At 45.5% G+C, this 24,878-nt stretch overlaps 1 long non-coding RNA gene across 6 annotated transcripts in view; it reads right to left on the bottom strand.

The window, feature by feature from the left end:
• LOC136786873 (uncharacterized) overlaps nucleotides 1-24,878 on the bottom strand; it is a 135,294-nt gene that overhangs the window by 52,648 nt on the left and 57,768 nt on the right. For 5 of the 6 annotated variants that reach the window (XR_010826394.1, XR_010826393.1, XR_010826395.1 and 2 more), the window contains 4 exons: nucleotides 18,569-18,892; nucleotides 14,119-14,279; nucleotides 13,379-13,466; nucleotides 5,300-5,372 (listed from right to left, as the gene is read on the bottom strand). This is a non-coding gene — a long non-coding RNA (uncharacterized lncRNA). Of the gene's footprint in view, nucleotides 1-936; nucleotides 5,214-5,299; nucleotides 5,373-13,378; nucleotides 13,467-14,118; nucleotides 14,280-18,568; nucleotides 18,893-24,878 lie in introns of those variants that run through there. The other variant, XR_010826397.1, reaches the window with a different exon arrangement.

Raw genomic sequence — 24,878 nt, 5'->3', positions numbered from 1 at the left:
GGTGAAACAGAAACCATGGGTGTGAGGTAATCCTAATTCTGAACAGGGGAATTCAGGCTAAAAATAATGAAAGGCTGGGCCTGTCTAAAACACCAAAGAAATTGACACTTAAATACTTCCGAGTCTTTTCTGCTGGACCGTGCAACATAGTTTTATACTACAGTTTAGGGCAAGTTAGGTTGCTCAGGTATCGAGCAAGTTGGAGACACAGAAGAGTGATCTGCACGTGCAAGTCCTTGGCTCATCGTGCAGCAAAAGCATCCCCACCACACGGAGAGAGCTACTACCAGCTGATCAACGGTTTGAATGGAAGAATCCCAGTATTTTGCTTTTCCCCCCTAAAGCCCTTACAATACTCCTCCAAAGGCAACAGGGGCTCCCGGAGACATCCCTAGTGCCTTTCAGGAAGCCATCATCAGATGCACAGAGCAGAAACTAACAAAAGTTTTTTCCCTGGCTTTACACAAGTCCTGTTCTCAGGTGTGTAAAAAGAATTTACATGTATTCAAAAGCAGCAATATTATCAACTGCTGATGACAGCACTGTAAAAAAGAAAAAAAATCCCTTAAAGAGGTGATAAACAAAACTAACTCAGTAATATCCACATCTCGATGTTCTCTTTCCATTTCAAGACCACTCTGTTCAAAGAACAATTGCTCAAACTGTAGACTACTTTTAAAGGTGGCTGGTGGCATATTGATTCACTCTGGAAAATTATTTCTACCCACAGTTTTCATGCTATGTCCAGCCTAACACCTGGCTGTGAGGGCTGCCTTCACAGCAAGCCTCCCGCAGCCCCAGGCAATCGGGGCATTCTGCCTTCTTCATGCACAGCTCGTCCCATCACATCTGGCTCGGCCCCGGCCCTTCCTTCAGCCCCAGCACCTTGCCACCTCACACCACCATGTCCTGCTGTTGAAGGGCCCTAGTCCCAGGCCTTGTACCCCTATTACAGGAGCTGCATTCCGCAGCAGATGTCCACCTCACCCACGCAATCACAGTTATTTTTCCTCCAACACCTTCCACCACAGCCGATTCTTACGAACTAGCTGGAATGAGCTGCTACTGATATTGGAGATCCCCTGGCTTTATAGCACTAGCATGTAAGTTAGAAGTGAGTCGTGCAATCAACATAAACCCCACCCCTGTGACACCAAAATCACCACAAAATGTTGGAGAGCGATTCAATTACAGAAGAATTCAGTCCTTTACAAAGCAGCAACGGTAATTAGCATAATTAAGAATACTTGTGCCACTTATGCAATGCCACCTTTGAGAACTGTAAACAGTCAGGTATTACACAACTGGGAAGCAGCGACTCACATTTGCAAAAGCAATATATCTGGCAGGAAGTATTTCTTGAACTTAAACTCTAGAATCCATGGAAGGAGCTGTGCGTGATATCCTGTTTGAAGGCATTTCTAATTTAAATTAACGACCTGAAGGATATCTCAAGGCAATAATGATCTTATTGTACTAAATCCTGCAATAGCTGAAATGAATTATAAATTCCTCTAACTGATTTAGTGGTTAACGTTCTGAATCACAGCTAACCAACGCAATGCTTTCCGAGTTCCAGCATCAGATTAGATGAAACTATATAGGCTGTCTTCCACCTCCCTGGCTGGTTTGGAACAGGCAGTGAAAAATGCTCTCTTTCTGAGTCAGTGGAAAGCAGAGCAGCCCTGGAGGTGATAAGCCTCGCCTTCTGGGAAGGTAACCACATTTCATCCGGGCACCTCATTCCCAGCACTCAGCTCAGAGACGCTCGAGTGTCCGAGCAGCAGAAGAGCCGGCTTGCAAACACCAAGGTGAGCTCAGCAACAGGAAGAGAACTGCTCCACCTAAAGACAACTCGAGGTTTGTCACTGACGTTTTATAAAGTGCGATTTGACCAAACGTGAAACTCCTGAAAATTTACATCACACACACCATATCGTTTGCTCATGGTAAGGTTCGTTCTTACTCTGGTAGCGATTTGCACATTTGTAAGTCCGTATGCCACACATACGCAGCACGCAGTCAAAAACAAGGTGGATAAAATTTCCCTTTGAAAAGACATCTAACCAAATTGCCCCTGTAAAAAAGGGCTTTCAGCAGCTGAGAAAAGTAGCCCGTTATTGTATATGAGGGCCAAGCTGCACATGAAGCAACTGCTCAGGACTTGCATTTCATCCTTTTTTTTTTTTTTCATAGAAAGTCTGATGACTATATAGGTATTCCTCACTGCATACTCTTAGGGATTTCTGTATAGATCAGAACACCCTATTTTGTATTTAATTTGAATTTCCTTATTCTTTTAAAGATGCAGTAAACAAAGCGTTTATTCCAAACATGGCTCTAGTTTAAATTCTAGAGCTATTGCTAGTATTAGACTTCATATTCTGTTATGAACTTAAAGGACAAATCCAGCTGTAAAATGATTTACTAAACTTATTAGCAAATCCGCAACCCATTTCCAAGTGAAATCTCAACAGGTTTATTGTTGTGATGCCTGACCAGGAGGAAGTCAGTGTTTTCAACTCTGTTTCCTTTTGAGCTGAGCAGATTTGTTTGAACCCCTAATTCAAAACACAGCCTTAACTTTCCCAGCCCACATGGAGAAAAAACACTGGTGCGAGTGGAAATAAATCACCAGTGCTTAATAATTAATTATTAACAAGAACCTTGCAGAAGTGGAACTACTGAGCTGCATTTATCTCTGACCAGTCTTCCTTATGAGAAGTCCCGGCAGCGAGGAATGACCTCTGCACACCTCCACGTCCCAAAGCCAGCAGCAAGCACGGGACAGAGTTGCTCCAATTGTCATTGCTCTTTTTGCCATTTTCTCGTTTGTGCCTAATAGCAAACTCAAACACGGAATAAAGTCAATACTTAGAGACACCGGGACGCAATGCAGAAACCACACGACACAAAAAACATCCCATCTCGCAAGTAGCTAATTTATTTCCCTTGTTCCTCTCCTTCCCCACTGCACGCTTTATTATTTTAAAGCCCTTTTCTCAGGGACAAACTTTGCCTCCCATTATTTCTAGCTTGCACCCAGTGTTGAAAGCTTAAAAAAAATGATAAATTAAATGAGAAGGAAATGTTTAAGGGTTCCTATTCATAACAAAAATACTTAAGGCAGCTTGGGCCATGAATCTTCCACAAGCAAGTTGAGATACACATAAAGAGCCTGATTCAGAAAAGAAGTGTGGAGGACTTTCATGGATGCCTGCTGTTCGGTGGATTTATGGGGGTAGAAGCTGGTATGTGGGCAGAGTCCAGGCAAGTAATTAGTTCCTTGCAGAACTCAAATATGGAGTTAGGTTTTTCCAATTGTTCAAAGGCTTTTTACCCAAGCGGCGGGTCAGCAATAAGCCGCTCTGCTGTCACGTTGTCCAGTGTCTGCTCGTGCCGTGGCAGAACGCTGCACTGAACTGGTTGCCCCTCGTGTGTGAAGATTAATGAGAGATCGAGCCCTGGTTTTTAGTCAGTGGAGACACGTGCATCTAATTAAAGGATTCAGAAATCTGGCAGAAAAGTCTCATGGTGTTTTTCAAAGCCACCCAAAGTTTTTGTTTGGTTTAATTTTCCAGTTATGCCCAGTTAATAGGGATTAGCTTACAAACCTCATTTACCTTTTTCTATGTCAACTTTTAGTTAACGTAGTGGGGAAACCGCTAGATCCATAAATCCTATGGACTTAAATCATGTGTTTACCCACGGAAGAGGAATAGGCCTGGACTATGGCAGAGAGGTGCCCCTGTCATCATGTCTCGCTGACACAGAGGACCACCTTTTGGGTTACGTCCCCATCATCTGTCCTTTCGGCTCTGATGATTTTCAACAAATGTCAGCTCCTGCCAACAAACCAAGGTTCTGGGCTTTTTTATAGCCCTGGAACCCACAAACTGAACCAGGACCACCCATTTCACATAAACAAACAAAAACAAGCCGAACTTCTGCGAGGACTGGCCCAAAACAGACAGAAAGGCTTAGACTCCTTTTTGCAGGCTGGGGAAGATCTAGCAGCTTCTTTCTACAGAAACGTCTTGCGCATAGCAGGAAAGATAAGACATTTCAGGGATTTCCACCCTAACAAGCAGCAACAATAGTCATTCTCACATTTAAAAGGAATTTTGCAAGCAGTTTTCCCACAGTTCCACCTCTAGACCCCCCCTGCTCCTTAGACACACGCAGCCTAGCTCAGACTCGACTCCCATTTTTGTTTGGTCATTTCCTTGCAGAGTAAGATAAAATACATCGTTGTATTGTTGTGAGTAGTTTACTCTGAATTGCTGCCAAGTCAGCCTGAGAAGTTACACTTCTGCTCAGAGCGAGAGCTCATGCACAACAGCCTGGGTGTGCTGGAGAAGCAGCCCTGGAAGTAAACTAAGTACATGTTAATCAGCCTGTGTCTGGACTGCTGCTGGTGGGGAATAAAACAATCTCTAACCCACATAAAATGGTGAAACATTCATCCTTAATCTGAACCACCTCTACATTCAGCTGTGCTGAGCACTGAGACCTTCATGTATAATATCTCCTAACATCCAAATTTGCCTGGACTTTCAATTATCCAGACAATAATGAAAACATGTTGGTGAAGCAAGCATCGGGTTACAATCACAAATTCTTACTTCAATAACGGCCATAAAACAGAGACCCAAAGCATGTTTTTTGCTTTTTTTCCAAACATTAGCAACTCATCTGATACTTAGTCCAAGGATCCAGTTTCCTGCAAGCTGATGACATGTGAGACCACAACCCTGAGGCTGATATTAAATTATACATATATACATATATAAATATACAGAAAGAAAACCTGTGAAATTACAGACACAGATGTGTTATTGGTGTCATAATTTTTTTCCATTAAACACCATATTAGGTTTATCCCCTTTCTATACTTGAAAATCTTCACATATAAAAGATGAATAGCAACTTCTCAAGGGGATCCTTGTGGTTTAACCTTGTTACAGGAGGTCAAATGCAACATACAAACTATATTGGTACAAAGATGACTGTAAAATGGAATTAGCCTTTCGCTCTCCGTTCAAATGGAAAGGAAGCAAACTTTCACATGTCTGAATCGCTCCTGCTGCAGACCCCCAGACGGGACTCGTGCGCATGGGTCTCAGAGTGGATTGAAGAACACATTTTGTAGAGAAAGAGCTATCAACACAAGGCCCAGATCCTGGCTGCCATGGTATTATGCTTCTGAAATGCTGAATCATACTCATGTAAGTCTGAAGCATTCCAGGCTTCCCCACCTCAAAGAACCCACTTCTCCTCTCGCACACGGGGCACTGACCTGCTCAGCTAACGGCGGTACAAGGCTCCAGCGACCATGCTGCTGTCTTCTGTCAGGCAGGAAGAGAAGAATTCTACCATTAAGAGGGAAAAGAAAAAAAAACAACACATAAGAAACAGAGTCGGTGAGAAGCAGCGTCAGAAAAAGGACTCATTTCCCACTACAAGGACTTGCTTATCTTCAAGCTCTGTTCTTGGAGCAGCTGGCTTGGGCCTGGGATGAGGAGTAACCACCACTACCCTGCTGAAATAAGGGCACAGAAACCCTAACATCGATTTGTGAGAGAGACAAGAAGCGCACTAACTCCTGACACGCCATTTATAACACTTCTCATGGGACTCTTACACGCAGCCTAGAAGGGCACATCCACAGGCTCCCTGCCTTCCTACAGGCCCTTCAGAGCCCCCACACCACCACAGCTCCCACCTTCCCATGGCCACCAGCGCAAAGGCACCAGGAGGCTTCCCAGCCCCAGCTCGGGCACCCTCCCCACACAAGCCACCACCCACAGCAACATTTCCGTACCCAAAGCCCCTCTCGCTGCAGGGCCTGGCAGCTGAGAGACCGGAAAACCCTTCAGGTTCTTTTGGAAAGGCCTGAACGTACCAGAGAGCGTCCAGGAGCACGGAGCCTCCATGGCCTGAAGAGCTTTAGGTGGAGGGAGGGCCAGCGGCAGCCTGCTACAGGGGAGCCCCCGTCAGCACACACCTGCAGCTCACCTGGGCCTGCCCCTGGCTGATCAGCGGGGGCCGTGCTCCTTCTCTGCTCCCTTGGACGACAAATTTCTACCTTGGCTCTTTTAAAACAATGTTGGGAACGCTGTAAGCCGGGAGGAAGCACTGTTACATAATTGAGGATATTACCGATTCTCTAAAAACCTGGAAGTCCTTACCCAAGGACACTGCAGGAATTAACGCTGCAGCTTTAAGGCTGAGAGCCCGTGCCCCGGGCCTTGATCAGGTTTTCCTGGTAGTTTGCTGGCTGCTGTGGGACGGTGCAAGCACAGAGCGCATCCTGCGTCTTCTCACAAGCAGCTGAGCACAGAAAGCAGCTCCCACCACCGTAATTCATACCTCCAGACAGCTATGATAGAGATCCCATCAAGTGGCATCCAAAGAGAAATGCCAAATGATTATTTTCTGATAATGCCCCCAGTAGTGCATCCATTGGGACTCCATAAGGAAAAACTTCCTTCTCCTCCAGATGCTCAGCAGGCAAGACATCTGCAGGCCTTATGAATTTTACAGTCATCTGAACAGAAACGCAAAGCGTAGGAACTTCCAAAGGAAGACACCAGCAGCAACACAATAAAGATCTTCATTATTTTTCCTTGACATTTTCATGACAGAGTCCATGTAGAACATAATAAAAACATAAGGCATGTTTACTGGATGTTTTATAGTTCAATAAAACATAAATAAACAGCTTTTTAGATCAAAGCTACATAAATAAGGAAGCACTGTGTCTTCTGAGACCAAACTAATATATCACATAATCTGAAGTTGAAAGAAGCTCTCCTGGCACTCCTGTTGGACTCGGGAGGAGTCCCAGCTAAGAGGCAGAGTGCCTAACTCACATCTGACTTCTTGTTTTACATGTGTTTTTACAAACAAGTACGAGTGGGGGGGGGGGGGGCACAGTACAACCATCTGTTTGTGAAGCCTTTTGTGATGAGATTTTTAGGTTCTGTGCATGAATTAATAAAAAAAAGGAGCAAACAGTAGCATTTCCAAGGGAGCTTAGGGCTGGTTTTCTGCATCTACGGTACTACTGCCGGGGCACTGTGTTCTTCCCAAGAGGTCAGCATTCGTCCAAGGGCTCCAGCTTTCCCTAAATTTAGTGGAAAGACTGCTGTTGATCTCAGTCAGCTTTGGATCAAGTCCTGGCCCTTCTGAGCAGCGTGACTCACTCCAAACACCACGTTTACAGAAAGGAGGCGTTCTCTCCCAGCTTGTGGGCATATGTCTTCCTCCTCACACTCTTCCTCTTCCTTCTGGGAGGTGCAAACCTGAGCGTACAAGCCAAAGAATGAGCGGACTCCCGAGGTCGTCTCCCCGGCATTCCTCACCTTGGTCTTGTTTCGTACACATGAATATTTGCAGCGCTGTGACTGCATGTGATGCCATCAGCCTTCCAAAATTCATGTGCAGACCAATGTCTGGCTTAGTCATCTACAAATCCAAGGCCTAATGTAGCTTGGTCACCGTCCCAATAAACCTTCTCCGTGTCAGTTCAAAAGAACAGCACACAATGTCAGATGTGGACTTTTTATTAGGGCCATACTTCAGCTCGCGCCAGAATAAACTCAGTGCATACCTGCACACATATTCCAGGATCTTGTGTGGTTTGCTTTTTCATTCCTGCCAGAAACTGTGTGGACTGTGAGTTTTAAGCATTATTGACGATCATACCTCAGCCTGTTTCCTGGTCTGCATTTATGTTGTGTTCTTTGCGTGGCTATAGGCTTTTCCAGTTATTTTGGTCCTGCGTCTCCTAATATGGGGCAGTGGGAACTGAAAATACCCTGCAGAGTTCATCTTGGTATGCATCTATTGATCCAATGCCAGGCGGCTGCTGGCCACTCCTAAAAATAGTCGTACATCCATCGCAGCTAGGGAACCCGTTAAGGAGGACACAACCAGAGAACAGCCTCCCACGGGGGCATCCACACAAGGGTGGGCTCACGCAGCCATGAAGCAGACATGTGGGGTGCTGGCTGCAGGGGTGCTGAGGTGTCCCACGTGTAACTGAGCTGAAAACATTGCTCAGGGATCTCACCTGGGCTTGCGGTGCCAGGCCGGTGCTCACACAGCCCGCAGAGAGTCGAGTCTGCTGCCACAGAGGTTTCTCAGCCATCCAAATGCCTCTGTGGCCATGCTGTCAGCCTCGCCGTGGTCCAGGCTCTGCTGCAGCCTCCAGGATTCCCAGGTCACGCTCACTCAAGTGTACAAATGGAAACAGCATTTTCCTGCCTGCCTTTGTGGTGACTGTGCCCAGCACCTGAAGGCCAGGCTGTGCTTTTTCTGCCTCACACATCATCACCCTCCGCCTGAATTAACCGGCAAGCCTGGTGATGATGCGTGAGGCCAAACAGAATCCAGCCCGAGCTGCCAGGGATGCCTTGGCTCTGCAGCGCTGACAGGGCTGGAAAAAAACTACAGGCAGATCTTACAAAGTTGGATCCTGCATCACTCAAGTGAGCCTGAGCCGCAGGAGTGGGCTCCAGCGATGCACAGACGTTGGCGGGGATGAATTGTGGCTGCACCCCAAAACTACTGGCCGGGGGCGAGGGCTGGGCTTTGTGGCGGTGCCCTCGGTGCCAGGAGAACAGGGGGCTTCCTCACCTGCCCACAGCCCTGTCCTTCAGCCCCTTCCCACTGTAGCATCAAGGCTTGGAGCAGGACATGCAGGAGGAGCCATCCTGCTCTTTGTAGTTTGCTTGGCCTCAGCCCTGCCTTGCCGAGCACCACGAGCCCTGTGCCAGGACGGTGCGCACATCCCCACGGCAGGCAGCGCTCCCAGAGCACACACGGCCTCTCTGAGCAAAGAAAGGCCACGAAGCGAGGAGCAGGGGATGCTCACACCCTCGCCTTCTGCACTGGCCGGGCACACCTCCCGCACGGTGCCCGCATCGCTGCGGGCAGCCCAGGTTGTCCCCGTGCGCACGCTGGGGCGGGTAACTTTATCCCAAATGTGCTTGTCTAAAAATATCTCACTTCTGTGTTTTTTGACCATATGCCCAGGATCATGAAAATTTTTCCGTAGGAAAAAAAAAATGCTTAAAAAAAAACCTTAAACCCATAACATCTTGGAATGATTTGACCACTTTCTTCTTAGGACATTCTCTCCTTTTTATAACATGATGGGGTTTCTCCTGAATTTAAAACATCAATTTGGCCTAACATGAGGGGAGTGTTCATTCTTCCAAACCATAAAGATCTGAGACTATAAACTGTTGTTTCTTAAATGCTTCACGGCAAAAGGCATTCAAAGCATAACATTAACACAAAGTTTCTCTGTAAAACAATCTGGGAAGTGTAATCTCTGTAAGAGGTTTTTTATGCACCATGGCTAATTGTTCCTGACAGTATGATTTTACATCAGGCACTTTTTGTAAATTCAACACCATTCAGGCTTTATAGCAGGTAATATTCCTTACAACTGCTAAAACCTTGACCACGTCTAAATTACTGTTGCAGAATAACGTTAGTTTTTGTTTTGTTAACTACAAAACACTGCGACCAAGTTCTCCCCTGTCTCGCAGCTGGACTGCTGCAGACACCCTTCTGAAATGCTTCCCTAGCAGAAGTCCACCCTGAGCCAGGAGCAGCTTTTTACAGGTTTTGTGCTCATGGGAGAGCAAAGGGCGCTGCAGTGGGCCAGCGCCTCCTGCTCGTCCTGCTGTGGCTAGACACCAGTGATCCCCAATGGCTTGTGGTCATCTTTGTGGCAGAGACTGCCGACATTTCCAGCCTTTGAGGTTGAACACGACTGCCGAAAACCCAGATTCTAAAAGCGTTTCAAATGGCCGTGTTTGCAATGTCATGAATGTGTGGGGTCCAATTTGGGATTACTTCACGCTGGCACTAAGCTGAGGGCTTCGATGCGAATCAGACCAGGTTTCTTACCAGTGGTCACCACTGGGCTCCTGTCCTACAACCAAAATTGGTGTTTTACAAGAGAACCTGGAACGTGGAGCGGATCGCTGAGAACATGCACAGACTGATGAGGTTCCACAGAGCTTTGCCCAGGCCCAGACTGTGCTGAGAGCATCGCATGGTTCAGCCTCTTGCCCCAGACATAACTCCTACCCACACTCCGTGTGAACGACCTTCACGCTTCTGCGAGAAGGCTGGGTTGGGAATGGAAAGATTTGCTCCTGTGGAGTCCATGAGATAAAAAGATGCATAAATAAATGTCTCATGTGCTCAGCATTCAATACAGGGACTTCTGTATTCAGAGATGCAACAAGATACAAAATTTCTGAGCTTTACTGGAGTAAATATTCATTTTGGGGAAAAAAAAAAAGAGAGAGAAGCAATCCCTTGTGTTGTTTTCTCTTTCACACCCTCACTCAATGACAGAGGGAGTGCCTTAATATGCCTACACCATGCTGCATAATTACATTAAGGTTTAAAAAACTGATACATAAGGAACAGTCACTTTCTGAGTATTACTTAGAAGAAATTCTTCAAACCCACAAAACGCAATCTAGAGAAGGTTGGTCCTTCCCTGGCAAAACCCTCATACTGTACTATTCGAGGACATGGGGGCTAGCAGGAGGAGAGCTCTTTCTTCTGCTATGAAGGTGATCAGTTTTTATCACGTCTCTAACCACTGCCATACTGTTCCCCATCAACTTTATTCTCATCCACATCCTAGAGGTCAGCTTAGACAGAAACTGGGACTGTGGTCCAGCCTACTTTGCCAGGCTGAATTACCTGTGCATTAGCTCTGATTCATATGCACATACACACATGAAAAAAACTCCTTTCGTCCAACTCTCTATACCTTATAAAATATGGGTTATAAAAACTTTATGGAGCCTGTTCCTCCGAGGGGCTCATTCCAAAGCGCAGTACGCAAAGCCCAACTCTTTTATAGCATGGCAGAGAAAGGGCTCAGTCTATGCAGAGCACCTCCCGTGGATCAGAAACAGGATTGGGCCTCCAAGCAGACCACACAGCCTTGACCGGGTTGCTTCAGGGGCAGCAAATGAATTTGTGTCTGAAGCAAGCTGACAAGTAAGGAAACACTAGTCCTTTCTACCAGGAATTCCTACACACCCCACCTATGCTCAGTCCCACCACAGAAGTGGAAAAGAAGGCGGCGTGCATAAAGCAGGGGCCTTCTACAAGAAGTGCCCAGAGCGGTGCCATTTCCAGAACAGCGTGCCCAACCTTCAGCAGTCCTTGCTACAGACAAAGGTGTCTCCAAGGTCTTCCTCTCAAGTGGCTTTTCTCAGATGTGATGCGCTCACAGCTAGGAACTAAGCTCCAGAGCATCACTGGGAGTAGAAGGACAGACCCTCTCCTGGAAGGGAGAATTGGGCTTCCAAGGATGATGACCTTGATCTGTCAGAGGCACCCCACTGTCCTCCCTACTTGGGAGTTTGGTGTCAGCTTTGCTTCAGCCATTGACCATTACTCCCCCTCACAGATATAACAAATAGGAGCCAGCAGGTGTTTTTGCAGATGTAGCTGCTTCTAAAATGCCACCAATTGATTATGAAATTCTTTGAAAATCTCTAGTGCAAGTTGAAGTCTGTATTAAAGACCCATTGCTGACTTATGTCTTGGGGTTATTCCGGGATAACTAAGGCATTTATTTCTTTACAGATCAGATTTGGGTCCTATTCTGCAGGCAAACCAGTTCTAACTAGCAAAGCTCTCCCAGCATATGATTTAATCCCTCTGCTTTTCATGTGACTTCAGCTTACGCGTGACTTTGCTGAGGGAGGCTGTGCACAGGCACAAAGTATTTCAAACTGTGATCTGTAGCAAAATAAGAGAATGCCAGCCTTCTTCCTCAAGCTCACCTTTCTGGGTACCCATAGATAGAAGGCAATCTCACGGTGAAGTCTTCAGGATAACACCACAGACAAGTTACAGAGAGTCACAGGTGCTGCATTAATGTGCTGTTTCAGTGTCTATCTCTCCATGTTTTTTATTCTTGCACCAAAAGTCAATCTAAAGCCAGTGTTAGTGCATTTCCACTCCAACATCAGGAACTGCCACCCTGAGCGTGATGCCCCTTCCTTCTGCCCCTTCTGCCAGGTGGGTCACAAGCGTTTGGAGCTCAGCCCTCTCCTCCGCTGGCTTTCTGATGGACCTGTCACAACAGGGGCACTCCTGGCTCTACTGCAGTAAATAAGATGAATGGTAATAAATAACACTACTAACAAAAGTATTACAGAGACTTTCATGCTATATCGAGCTTTACTTTTATCATTCCCAAACCAGGTTCTTAATTTAGGGAATCTGGACAAGTTCTCCCTCAGATTTATTTTACACTTGTTCAGCAAATCGGTTTTCTTGGTGGGTAGCTGAATTATTCATTATTCTTTTTTTCCTAGGACGGAGAAGTTATTAAAAGGTTTCTTTCTTGTATAAAGCATTTTCATGTTTGAGTATTAATTTTTAAAATCTGCTGTAAATCCACCGTACTTTACAGTTGTTTTCCTCGCCTTTTTTAAATTTATCATTAAAGCTTGTGAGAATGCGTGCATGCACATGTACATAAGCCTATACCAACAGATGTTCACATACACAGTCCTTATCTTTCTGGTCTGATACTTGCTCCCCTTCTAGCCTACATCCCAGCAGAGAAAAGCACCAACACACGCATCGTGTGCCTGCCTGCCCACATTCGTTCAGACCTATTCTTGTTCAGAAACACACCTGCAAGTCTGCTAAGCTGGTGGTGGACACGAAGTCTCTGCAATGTAGGCACTGAACCAATGCTCACCCCTCTGCAGGGCAGCATGCAAGTGTCCCGTACCTCCTAGCTGCTTCTTCTGCCCTGCGTGCCCCCCTCGGCTGGGGAACGGGGTATTTAAAAGTTCCAGCAGCTCCATGAGGTCACTGCAGCTACAGAAAGCTGTAAAACCTGCCTGGGTTGATGGTTCAAGCAGCCACAGGTCTTTTTCATTACCGAACAGATATAACCCTATGAAATTATTATAATAATAACATCATTTATTTCAACAGGGCTGAAGGAAAAAAGCTTTATGATGGTGTTTTATATGCAACATGTGCACTATAAATATTTCCATAAAAACATGTATTAAAATATAAAGTTGGCAAAAAGAAATCAAAAGTCAGGGAAAAAAAAAAATCCAGTTAAACAAGCATTAAACCATAAGCCATGGAATAGTGAATAATGAGACCCTGCCAGTCATGGCAACAGGCCTTTCTTTCTTTGGTTTCAGCGACTTCCAAACACAAAGGCATGGCCCAGCTAGCCATGGAGAAAGCCCTTGATAGCCTCACGTGCCACGCTTCTCCAGGCTGTCTCTCTCCTTACTACTGTGAAAATATTCTTTTCTTTCCTCAGCTGCAATTGCCCTTCACACAGTACCTGTTACAAAGATGAAGGAAATACTCCTCCTCTCTGGTCTGCGTTAGGCAAGGCGGCCGTACCTGCATCTCTGCTCTCCCTCTCCCTCCTACAAAACACAAGGATCACAGCAATGAGGCCCTTCTGGCTTCAATTATAACAAAGGTATGAAAAGAAGTCGTGTATCTTTTGCTGGCTACATACAAGGAGCTCTCAGGTATCAGAAACCAGGGCTGAGGACTTCCAGAGTAGCTGGAGGACCCGGCCGCTGGGCTGCCACCAGCCAGCAGGCACTGTTTGCACTAACGAGCACCCTCACAACAAAATCCCAATTCTGCTGTAATACGTCTTCCCCAAGCTAACTTGTCAGCTTGGTTTGTCTACAAATACACTTGGAAATACCTCCCTTCTGCGAGCACCAATCCATTAAACATGCATCTCTCTGCTTTCCCCATCTTGCTCTCTCTACATAAAATAAGTTCTCTTCTTTTGTCCTCAGTAAATGCCTATTCCACATTTTTGCATGTTTTAAATATTCACGCATATGAAAGAAGCTGTAAAAACATTGCGTGGCTTATTTATTATTTAGTGTACACACTTTTTCCTGCAGAATACTAAAATAAAAAAAAACATTTTAGTCTCCTTTTTTTTCTTTTTCTTTGTATTTTATTTCCATTAGTCTGCTCGTTAAAGTTTAAAAACTGCTTTGTTTCTTGACAGTTGGGATTTATGTGTCTTTCTGCCAGGGAATATATTTGTACCTGCTGACACGATGGCAGAGGTGGGGGGAGATGCTGCGGGAGCTCTTGGCTTGTCGTGTCAGGGTCCGCGCTGCCACGGCTGCTGGAGGGGCTTGGAGAGCGTGAGCATGTGCTGACCCCAGACTTTGAGAGAGCTCCGAGTTCAGATATGAAGCCGACAGCTATTAAAGGATTAACAGAAAGGCATTTTAGTGCTGACAATAAAATCTCTGGGGTAAATATTGCCACATGTCAATCTTTCTGCAGCAGCCACCACATTCACATATTTTAAGGCCAGCTCAAAAATATGACTCAGGATGACCTCTTGAACAGTACAAACCAAAGAACGTCATGCATCACGCAGAAATATCTCCATCAAACCCGTAACAACTGTCTGGGTTGTGGCATCTCTTCTGGAACATCAGTTTTGATCTAAAGGCTGCAAGAGATGGAGATCCACCATGTCGCCCAGGAGGTGGCTCCAGTGGTAAATCACCTTCAATCCAAGTTATGTGCACTCTGCTTTCTGTTATATTGGCACTGCTGTAGCAGTCCACAATTATCTCATTCACTCCAGAAATTACTTGTACAGAAAAGCCCTGTACGGTTGGAGCCAAATCTGGCATCAGAGAGCGGTCCTTAAGTTTTTCAAGTGTTCACTCTGCAGCAAGAACCTAATAACCTCTAAAGCAAGTCGGAACAGTGCCACTGAAACACAGTCAGAGAAAGAGTTTTTCCGTGTATCTGTACAGCAGACGGAGTAACGCAAGCCACCCCGTGTCACCATCACCAGTGTGTTTCAGCCCTGACCCAAGAAGACCACCCGTGGGGGCGAGGCGCGGGCTCTGGCTCCATGGCACGTTCCCAGCTCGCCCCGGTGCTCGCACTGCTAGCGGCGCGGCCAGATGGGATGCTCGTTTCAGCAGCTTGGGCATCTTTCCATTAGGAACTGGATTGAAACCAAGAACTCTTTTCATATAGGTCACTCAGCAGACATAACTACCAACCTGGTCTGGATTCAAATGACTGGCCCGGTGTGAAAAGACCTGGATCTTGTAACTGGTGCCATTAAAAAGTGACTGTGGTGGTTTTTTGTTTTTTTTTTTCCCGTTTTTTTTTTGAAGTTCATTGCTCCTGGAATCAGATGGCATGTTCCGTGGGACAGGCTTTAGGGCTCCAATGATACACGGCAAAAGGCATTTAGGAAAAAAGATAGGCAATACAGCTAGTTCCTAGCATATTTATACACTATTTTATAACACGGGAGTTCCACAGCACATTGTAAAGCACCTAGTACCTTATAGGTGCTATGCAAACACTACACTTTTATGTATTGCAGAATATAATCTTGTCTTGGCAGGGAGCTATACTGGGTGACTTAAAATACACGTATAGTATGTTCTTCAAGCTCCTAGCGCCATTCACACCCACAGAATTTCAGTATAATTTCTGTGCCAGATTTTGAAGTTAACTTTGTGCACACACAGTATACAACCATAAAGATTAAAACCCAACCTGCTCTCCCACAAAGAAAATAATTATTTTTCCTTGTTTACCTGATATAAAGGAGTATGATCATGTCAGGCAGTTCACTTGTACTGATATGAAACCAATCTGAGTGGTTAATCGTGACTTTACAGACTTCACTGACTTGAAGACGGTCTTTATTAAATGCATTGAGCTGCACCCAAAATGAAGGAGAATTTTTCTGTGGCCACGTCCTGTTTTCAAAGAACAGGCATTTTCAGGGAGATATCCCTCACTCTTGACTTTCTAATTTGCCTTAAGCTATTGATGACAGGAATTTTCAGGAGTCTCCACACTAACACATTGTTCCCAAACTGTGGCAGAACGCTTTGCATTGTTAAATGTTAATGGCAATCATGTCACTGATTACTTAGGGACCATATAATTATGTATTTAATTAATGCATAGGTTTTTTAGAAGGATGTCGGGAGCTCTGGGTACTGCTGCTGCTGCCAGTGACCTCCTGTGTGTTCCTCAAAATCCCCCAAACCCTCTGCGCTGCTCCAGGCTCCCACCCACAGGTGGGAATATCATCTTTCTCAAGACAACCTTGTAACTGAAGTATTCCATTGAATCCACACAGATCAAAGCACATGTAAGTGACTGTGGCCCGAACCTAGCACAGCTGAAGCTCCCCTTTGGTCCTCGGTTTATTAGCTAAGAAGCACAGATAACAGCCTGCCACCCCGCTGCCTGCTATTAGGATTGTAAACTCAGGGATTGTTTCTAATTATGGGTTTATAGTGGTCAAGTCGGTAAGTGTAATAATAATGAAGTGCTTCCTAGTCCTCTATGCAAACATGCTAAAATGTTGCTCTGAGTGCATGTATGTGCACGAGTGTGTGCCCATGAGTGTGGTTTTGAGCATTAAATGCGATAAAGGGAAGGAAGGACAGCATAATGCTAGAAGACAGAAAGAACAGAGAAACACAAAGAGCAGGATTCTGGAACATTTCAGTATCCTGTTGACTCATAAGATTGGAGCAGACAGGTACAGCCCAAAGACAGCGTGAGCTAAATGTGGGCCAAGCTCTAACACACAGCAGGAATGTCTAATTTTAGTCTGTCCAGTTTTGGCAACGTCACCTTTAATTGCATGGCTCATTTGAATTGTAAAACACCTTTAAAAGCTAACGAGTAAAAGGAAATAGGCCATATTTTCTAGAGTAACCGTCATATTCAATTTTAACTGTGACGAAATCGGTTTTAAGCAGTTTATGTACATTATGACTTGAGTTATCAGAGAGAAAACACAGCCTGCAAACACACACACAGATGTTTCAGTCCTTTAATTGAGCCTGCATTCAGACCTCTTTGGGGCACTGCTTCTGCAAACTTCTTTGTGTGACCCGCAGCGTACTAGTACGGCCTTTTCCCAGCTAGCGAGGGGCAGATTTCTGTGCGTGGCAGTGAACTGAATTTCGGATTTGCACACACGGGACTTCCCGTGCTCTGTTCGCTCAGAGCACCAGAGCAATTCCACCTGCTCCAGCACCCACAAGCGAGGCTGCGTTTGCAGGGCATGGGGCATATGGAACGGCCGTGTTGCAGTGAGCTGCGTGCTCTCTGAGTCTAATTTTCAAAAAGACAGACTTCAAAAGGTACAAAACCATGTTGTGCTGTCAAAAATCTGGATACTAAGTAAAACCAATTTAGTGACTAGATTGTTGTGTGAGTTTAGGATTTGAGGATTTAGAAAAGAAAACAAAAACAACTGTTTTAGTGGAAAAGAAGATTTTCTGAAACCCCAGGCTGAAGCTAACAAACATTTTTTCATCAGCTTCAGGCAGGATTGTATCCCACATTGAATACACAAAGCAATTTTCAAAATCTGTGGTTTTGTGAATGAAACCCAAGTAGACACCCGGTGACACCTCTGAACATGCACGAGAAGACATTCGCAGCAAGCTGCTTGCGGTCAGCAGAAGAAGGAAAAATGCTGGGAAGTGCATTTGAATAACACTTACATTTCTGAAATAATTAGCTGCCATCCTGGAAGCACAGCCGCGAGGACCAGGCTACTTCGTTATGACTTCCAGTCCTGATTAGGCAGCCCCCAGTTCAGAGCTGGTTCCCTGCAAGCACCCCCTGGTTCTGCACAAGATGGGCTATGGTCAGAGAGCTGCAATTGCAGGAAAAGTGCTGTGCAGCTTTTGCAAGAGAAAAATCCTGCTGAGCAGATGATGGAGGTGAATATTTAAGGACTTTGCCACTAGCATAACCTGTGCTGCCACCTGAAACACACTTGACAGAGTGCTTTTCTGTTGCTCCTGATTGTGCTGCACACATAAACTATCAAATCTTCCTGTAGAAATAGCTCTCTGCCTCCCTCTAGAGAGATTTGTGTGGTAGTCGCTACCGTAGAGCTGTATTTTCCTGCTTTTGTTAGCATGCAGTCAATGGGCCTTCAACTCGCTCTTTAGGTCTGCCTAAAGCAAAATTAAACCACCAGCCCCTAACTAAGCGGGACAAGAGCACAGCAGCTGAGCTCTTCTGTCATGTTCGGGCCCACACACGTCACGAGATGGCCTCTCCATACAGCACCACGGGCAAACCTCGTGTGCTCGCAGGAGGCCCAGCACAGCTCAGCCAAATCCCTGCCACAGCCATGCAGCAAACAACGTCTGGCTGTCGGTGCCGGGGATTTAACTCTGCCCATTAGCAGCTATCCCACTTCCTCAAATGCATTTCGTTACCCAGCATTACACTCAGGTGTGTCCCTCCATCTCGGGTGCTCGCTGCCTCGCCACCTGAGGCCTGCTGCTCTGCAGGCTGAGCTCCCCACGCTGCCCCTCGCTGCTGAGCGTGGAAGCAGCCATCACGTTTGGGCCTTCAGTTTGCTCTCTGTGACTGGCTCAATCTGCAAGTTTCAAACGTTGATGATCGTGATTGTTTACGCTAACAGATGACTTTTACAGAATAGAACAGAGAAGGTAGAGAGTACCTCAGCGCAGTGAAGAAGGGCATCGTGCTGACAGGCACAGGAACCGCTTCTCTGGCAGTCGCTCTCCTGCTCCAGTTAGCTTGGTATTGAAAATACAGGCACTGCTCTGCCAAGCAACTGCCTTTCCAGGTTGTAAATGGGGCAGTTAGCCAGCACTTCTGTGAATTTCAAAGGTGAGAAGTCCTCTCTGAGCTGTACAGTGCAATGGAGACTGAAGCTCCCTGCACGGCCATTGTGTGGCGCTGGAAAAGGTCGAGCAGGAGAGCCCATGGCAGCAACGTCCCACTGGGAAAATGCCAAGGTCAGGTGTCCCTCCTCCGAAACCTGCAAGACAATAACAGGAAGCGTTCCTCGCCCTGGGCTCGGGCTTGGCAGTGCCCTCGCAGTGAAGAAAAGATGAGGAGGAAGAGGCAGTGGTGGGGCAGGGGCTCACCCCCCTGGGCCCTTCTCGCGGCTGTGGCACCGTGGTGCCCACCTGGCAAACGCAACGGGAGGCCGAGGGCTTTGCTCTGCCCCAAAGCGGGGCCTCATATTGAAACCCAAATGCTCAGAGAAGAAATCTGTGCCAGCGATGGCCCATAAAAATCTGGGACCAATTTAACAACAAGGTAGAGAAAGGAGCGAGTTTCCCAGGTCAGCATCCTGCCAACATGTCAGCAGAAGCTGTTGCAATTTATTCGGCACACGCGTGCTGGGGTGTGCATGCATGTCAGCGGGGCATGGCCCGCAAGCCAGGCAGGAGGATCACAGCAGCCATGGTCCATCCAGGAGACAAGGTCTCCAGGACCACCTAGAAGAAAAGACTTTGCGCAGCTGGAATTGGCAGCTAATATTTTCCTTGGGGCTCACATCTCTCTGATGTTTAAAATCGAGGCCAGGCTTGTGTTCTGTGTGTGAGACACGGGTGTTTACGGGAAGGATGGTAAAATGATCCTGCAGTTGCATTTGGAGAGGCATTTTGGGGCCTTCTTGGCTTACACAGGTACCATGGTAGGTTATCCTGGAGCGTGTTTCTGATAGCATGCGGCAGTGCTGGAATGGGCAGGGGTTCATCAAACTCAAAACACTTTTTTTCCCTTTTATTCCAGAAGAGAGGCCCAGCAGGTGCGCTGTCTATGGGGCTGCTGTTTGCCCTTGTCTGTACTCCGTCCCCAAAGAGACGTGTAACCAAAAATGTCCCCTCTAGTTCTGCTTGTCCTGGCTTCACAGCGTGCTTACGGGCTCACCTAATTTTAGGCTTCAGAACTCTCCAATGAACTCAGTAGACCTACTTACACATAAAGCTTATGCCTGTATCTATACTTTACAAATGCCTCTTGAATGCATTTCTTATTAGGAATAACTGTTCCAATAATTTTAATAATCGATTCCTGGCCTCGGGCTTTCTTGAGTATTTTTATTTTGTCGGTTTTGAGGATCCTTCATACTCAAAATCCAAAGTCTTCTCCTGAGACATACAAGTCACATTTTTCCTCCCGTCATATATCACTTCCTTTCTAAGGTGCCCAGAACTTGATGCAAGATCTTAGGTGGACTAAATTCTATTCTTTCCCCTTAAGCCTAATGAGTCATTAAAAAAGGCAAGTGGGAAATAGCTAGGCAATTAAAATACGGAATACGGAGAAAAAAATTAAAGTAATGCATCCTTGGACTATAATTTAGAGAATTTATTAGTCATAAAACCTTGATGAGTTATTCTTATGACAAAACCTGTAATAAGAAGGAAAAAATGATAAAAATACCAAACATATTTGTATGACAGCAATTGTAACAAGTGTGGGAAATGACAGAACCTTCCTTTGGAAGGATTTGGCTTCATACTTACAATCATATGGATATCTTTTAATGTCATTGTTTGGGTAATTTATTGTTAATTTTGTCTTGGAACCCTTTTTGCTGAAACTCACTTGCATTTTATCTTTCAAAAATAAAGATGGCTCTTGTCTTCTCTGAAGCAAACTGCTGGGAGTTGTGCAACCAAGTTCCATAAGAAAACCAGAAGGTAATGAAATGAGCCTGCCGCTAAGCTCTGGAGCAGTTCCTGTCTGTGGACGAGGTTTGCAGAGGTCTACAAATGCGATTTGTTTTTGGGTGGGACTCCACAAAATTTAGCAGTTTCACGTATATGGGAAGGGCATTGCAAGGGTGTCTAAACAAAAACAGGCAGATGGCTGGTGTGAGTCACTGTGAAAATAAATAACTGGGGTTCATCCAGCAAACGAAAACTCTCCCGTTCAATTACAGCCCCGTGGGGAGCAGCGAGGGCTGCAGAATCGGACCTGTAAGTGCTGAGGACAGATTTACACAGCAGCAGCAATGCCAGGCCTTGGCACGCAGCGTCCCACCCCGGTGCCCCAGCCGACAATAAGCACGGTGCTGGGCAGGCAGCTGGGGCTGGGGCTGCAAGCACTGATACTACGGTCACACCACAGCGCAGCCTGACAAATTCCAAGCTTTACTTCGATTTCTTGATGGCGGTGCCCTCCTAGGCTTAGGTGTTGTGTTACAAGCCTGCACAAGAGAGAAGGGACCGTGGCCAAGCCGAGGGCAGGAGCAGGGACAGCCCTTCGGAAGGACTTGCAGCTCCTTTGTACAGTATCTGGGGCTACTTCATCTGAAATGCCACAGGAAGCAGGAAAAGAAAGATTTGAATTAGAGCCTGCGGATTGAATTTCAGAATTAGAAACCAGATCCTCCTGAAATCCCACCTGCAAACAAACTCTGAGCACCGCCGGTTCTGGGACTAAGATTTAATATATCACTTCTACCTAAACCACTGCCCTGTCTGCATTTCCTCCCCATTACATTTCGTTACGCATCTCCCCAGGAGACAGACTCGGTGTCTGATCCATGTTTCAGCAGCGAACAGTCCACAAGCAAACAAAAAATAGCAAGCAATAAAGAGAGGGACCTGCAGCAGCGGGTAGTCAATAATACATGCTGCCGCTTCGCCCGGCTAAGTGACAGTGTTTCTCCGTTGCATGTGTCAAGGCTCATTTAATTTCCCAAGCAGCTAGTGTCCTGACAGGCGGGTGAGTAACACCTATGTGGTACTTGATGTATTTAATGGGTGTCTATGAGCTGGTGGGAGCTGGGGTCCTCCCAGAACCATATGATCTCTGCCAGAAATAAACATCCGTTGGAATGGAAGGGCTCTGATAGGCGCAATCTGTTAGCACCAAATTGAACTGTCACCCTTGTGTGTCATGTTCATTTGGCTGATTAAGGAGATATTAATCTACTGTCATTGTTACAGTATCTGTCATCCTGGGGGAAAACAACAACAACAAAACAAAACAACAAAAACCAAACAAGGATATGCAGGCAGCTTTTCTGGATGTACATACACGGAGAGGGGAGAGAAGAGGTGTGCAGAATACAAATGAAACTCGGATTTGCTACAAATATTGAACCAACTCCATCTGATTACAGATGCATGCGTAGAGCAAACGGCAGGGCCCGCATCAGGGCTGGATGCCCCTCAGAGGCAGTAGGATGAATTCTGTACAGTCAAGTTTTGTCCCCTCGGAATACAAACATATTTAGCCATCTGCAAAATGGGTACGATAAGGTGTGACGAGAAGGCGTTTCTGATACCGTGTTTCATTGTTTCAGGAGGCAACATCAAACACCTTTGTTGCTATCTTTGTTAAAGGAATGTAAAGACACCATTTATTTTTGCTGAGTGGCTTAAAAGCCGGAAGCTTTTAAAATGGTGAACAAGCCTTGCATAAAAGCCTTTTTTGTTCCTCAAATGCCAGGACGTGTTTCTGAAATGTGTGGCACTGAATGCACATAAGCTTACCCAAAGCAAACCTACCAGTCACGGAGCAACTCTGAAAGAACCTCAGCTTGTTGGCCAGTCCTTCTCCTGCCTCTGCACCTTTCTTGCCTGTTTGCCTGTGTTTCCCCCGCCGAAGCTACACCCGCATCCTGCTCTCAGCACCATCCTTTCCACCCTTTTAACTGGAGATACGGTCAACGACTACTCAGGGATACTCAAACCAAGGCTGCCAAGAGTGCCTAGCACCAATGCTGAAATAAATGCTGAAGGAACGCTGATGTTTGGCCTGCCAGACCAACAACTGGGCCAGCTGAGGAGGCAGCAACTCTGGCTCTGATTATACTGGTTTAGAGGACTTACTGCGACCATGAGAGCTAGGTTACAGTTTAGTTGAAGATGCCGTATCTGCTATGAAATAACAGTGCACTGAACGTAGTCTGCGGATTGAGCAGGAGATTCCTCCAGTTCAGGGAAATTAGGAACACTGTTGTTGACTTAGAGCAGCACGGAGTTAATGAGAGTGAACACTGCCTACTGATCTCCCCAGAGAAAATTGTGCAGGAACAAGCTGAGCTCTAGCATTTGTGGGTACAGCTTCCACTGTCTTCCACTTGAAACTCTAGTAAATAAATTAAACTTTGGGGCGGTTTCAGATGGAGGTAGTTCAGGATACCAATGCCATTGCTAGTTAGCAGAATCCCTTAATGAGAGGCAGACTGCCACAGCTTTTATTTAAGAGCACAGCTGCCACTAAAACAAGATTTTAATGAATATGCACACACACAAAATCTCGTCTGCATAGGTTCTTACTCATTTTTGTTCTGGGAACATTAATACAACCTGAAAAGCTCAAGAATACATCATTAAAAATAAACTGCTAGTCCTACACTTTCTTGGATGAGAAAATGTATGCTAAGCCCCTCCACCCCCCCCTTACTTTTGCAACAGTCCTCATAGTTTATGTTTGAATCGATAACTATTTTAATATGGGGAGTTTAGAAAAGTTTGATTCAAATTCCTCTGACACAGTTCCATCAACATCCAGTTATAGAGCCATTCTGCATATGACTCATTAAATATTTAAAAGATTCCTATTATTGAATTAACTATTTATTGATTTATAATTTAAAAGATTTATGCTTGGCCATTAAAAAAAATTCCAAGCTGACTTTCACTTAAAGAGATGTCAGGTGCCATTTGCTGCTAGTGAATGTCTAATGTACCCTTTTCACCCCTAGAGTGAAGAAAGGACAATTACTCAAGGACCTCTGGTTCAATATTCATACTGTTTAGATGCTGAGGTCTGTGGTTGCTTTTTTTTCCTGCGGCATTAGGTCATGCTCAGCAGCGTCTATCCATCCCACAAAATCTGCGCCTCCGTGGAAATGCACAGCTTGTAGTTTCTCTCCTGTTACATTTATTGATTTGCATCCCGGATGAATTTGGCAACCTTTATGAGGCTTGCTGATTATATTCTTGTTGCAGTGATGTTCTTACTGAGGTCATAAATGCGAAAGGATAAACACACACTGACACATGCATGCACATACGTGCACAGCTGATCCTTCTCGTCTGTCACCAGGAACTGGTTCAACAAAGCTTTCCAGACTGGGATCCGTGCCTCTGGAAATTAACAGACCTTTCCGAAATTAAGGATGGACTTAAGAGCGCTGCTGAATCAGGACCACAGAAATCAAAATATACTCTGAGCACTGTAACATTAATTCCCAGCTTTAAATCCAAGAGTTATCAGGCTATTGCTTTGCTCTTTCTATAAGGAGCTGGAGTAAAAAATACTTATATATTGCCTTTATTTAGCACCTTTAATCTGAGACTCACAAACTGCTTTACCAACATTAATTATTTAAATCTGGAAGAGCCCCCGAGGGGTGCCTATTATTATAATACTCCTTTTACAAATGAGTAAACTGATGCACAGGAAGGTTAAGTGACTCACTGAAGGCCACACAAAGAGTCCACCCCAGAGCCAGCTATAGCCTTTCAAAGTGAAGGAAAAAGGGATAAAGCAGAATAAATGTACTGTCTGCCCTAACTGTACAAACTCAAGACATTTCCAGATACAGACACGAATACTACTTGGTCTAAAGGAGGAAAAAAAAAAAGGAAAACAAAACATGGGAATGACTTTTTTCTGTACACAGCTAGTAAGGGTCTGCTTCAGATAATGATCTCTCACTGTTTGTTTTACTTTTGACTTTGGGGACCTAAGTTTTAGTGATACACATTTTTCTACAACCCATTCTTGGCTCTCTATCAAAACCACACAGAGTAATTAGCACAGGTCTGTCAGACAAAACTAGAGCGGAGCAATGCTTTGCACTGTAGAAATGCTGCTCCAGTTTCTCCAATCCGTGAATAATAAATAAAGATTTCTATGAATTGAGAAGACTGCTTGCTCTAAATGGTAACTATTTCAAGTCAGTCTGCCAGATAACTTTCCTAATGGTATTGCCATGGGTTAGGGATTAACCCTAGGAAAATAATTTTTGAAATATCAGACACAAA

This window comes from Anser cygnoides, chromosome 23 (assembly GCF_040182565.1).
Source record: "Anser cygnoides isolate HZ-2024a breed goose chromosome 23, Taihu_goose_T2T_genome, whole genome shotgun sequence".
Lineage (NCBI taxonomy): Eukaryota > Metazoa > Chordata > Aves > Anseriformes > Anatidae > Anser > Anser cygnoides.
The sequence above is the reverse complement of the archived record's forward strand: the minus strand, read 5'-3'. Positions and strand labels throughout refer to the sequence as shown.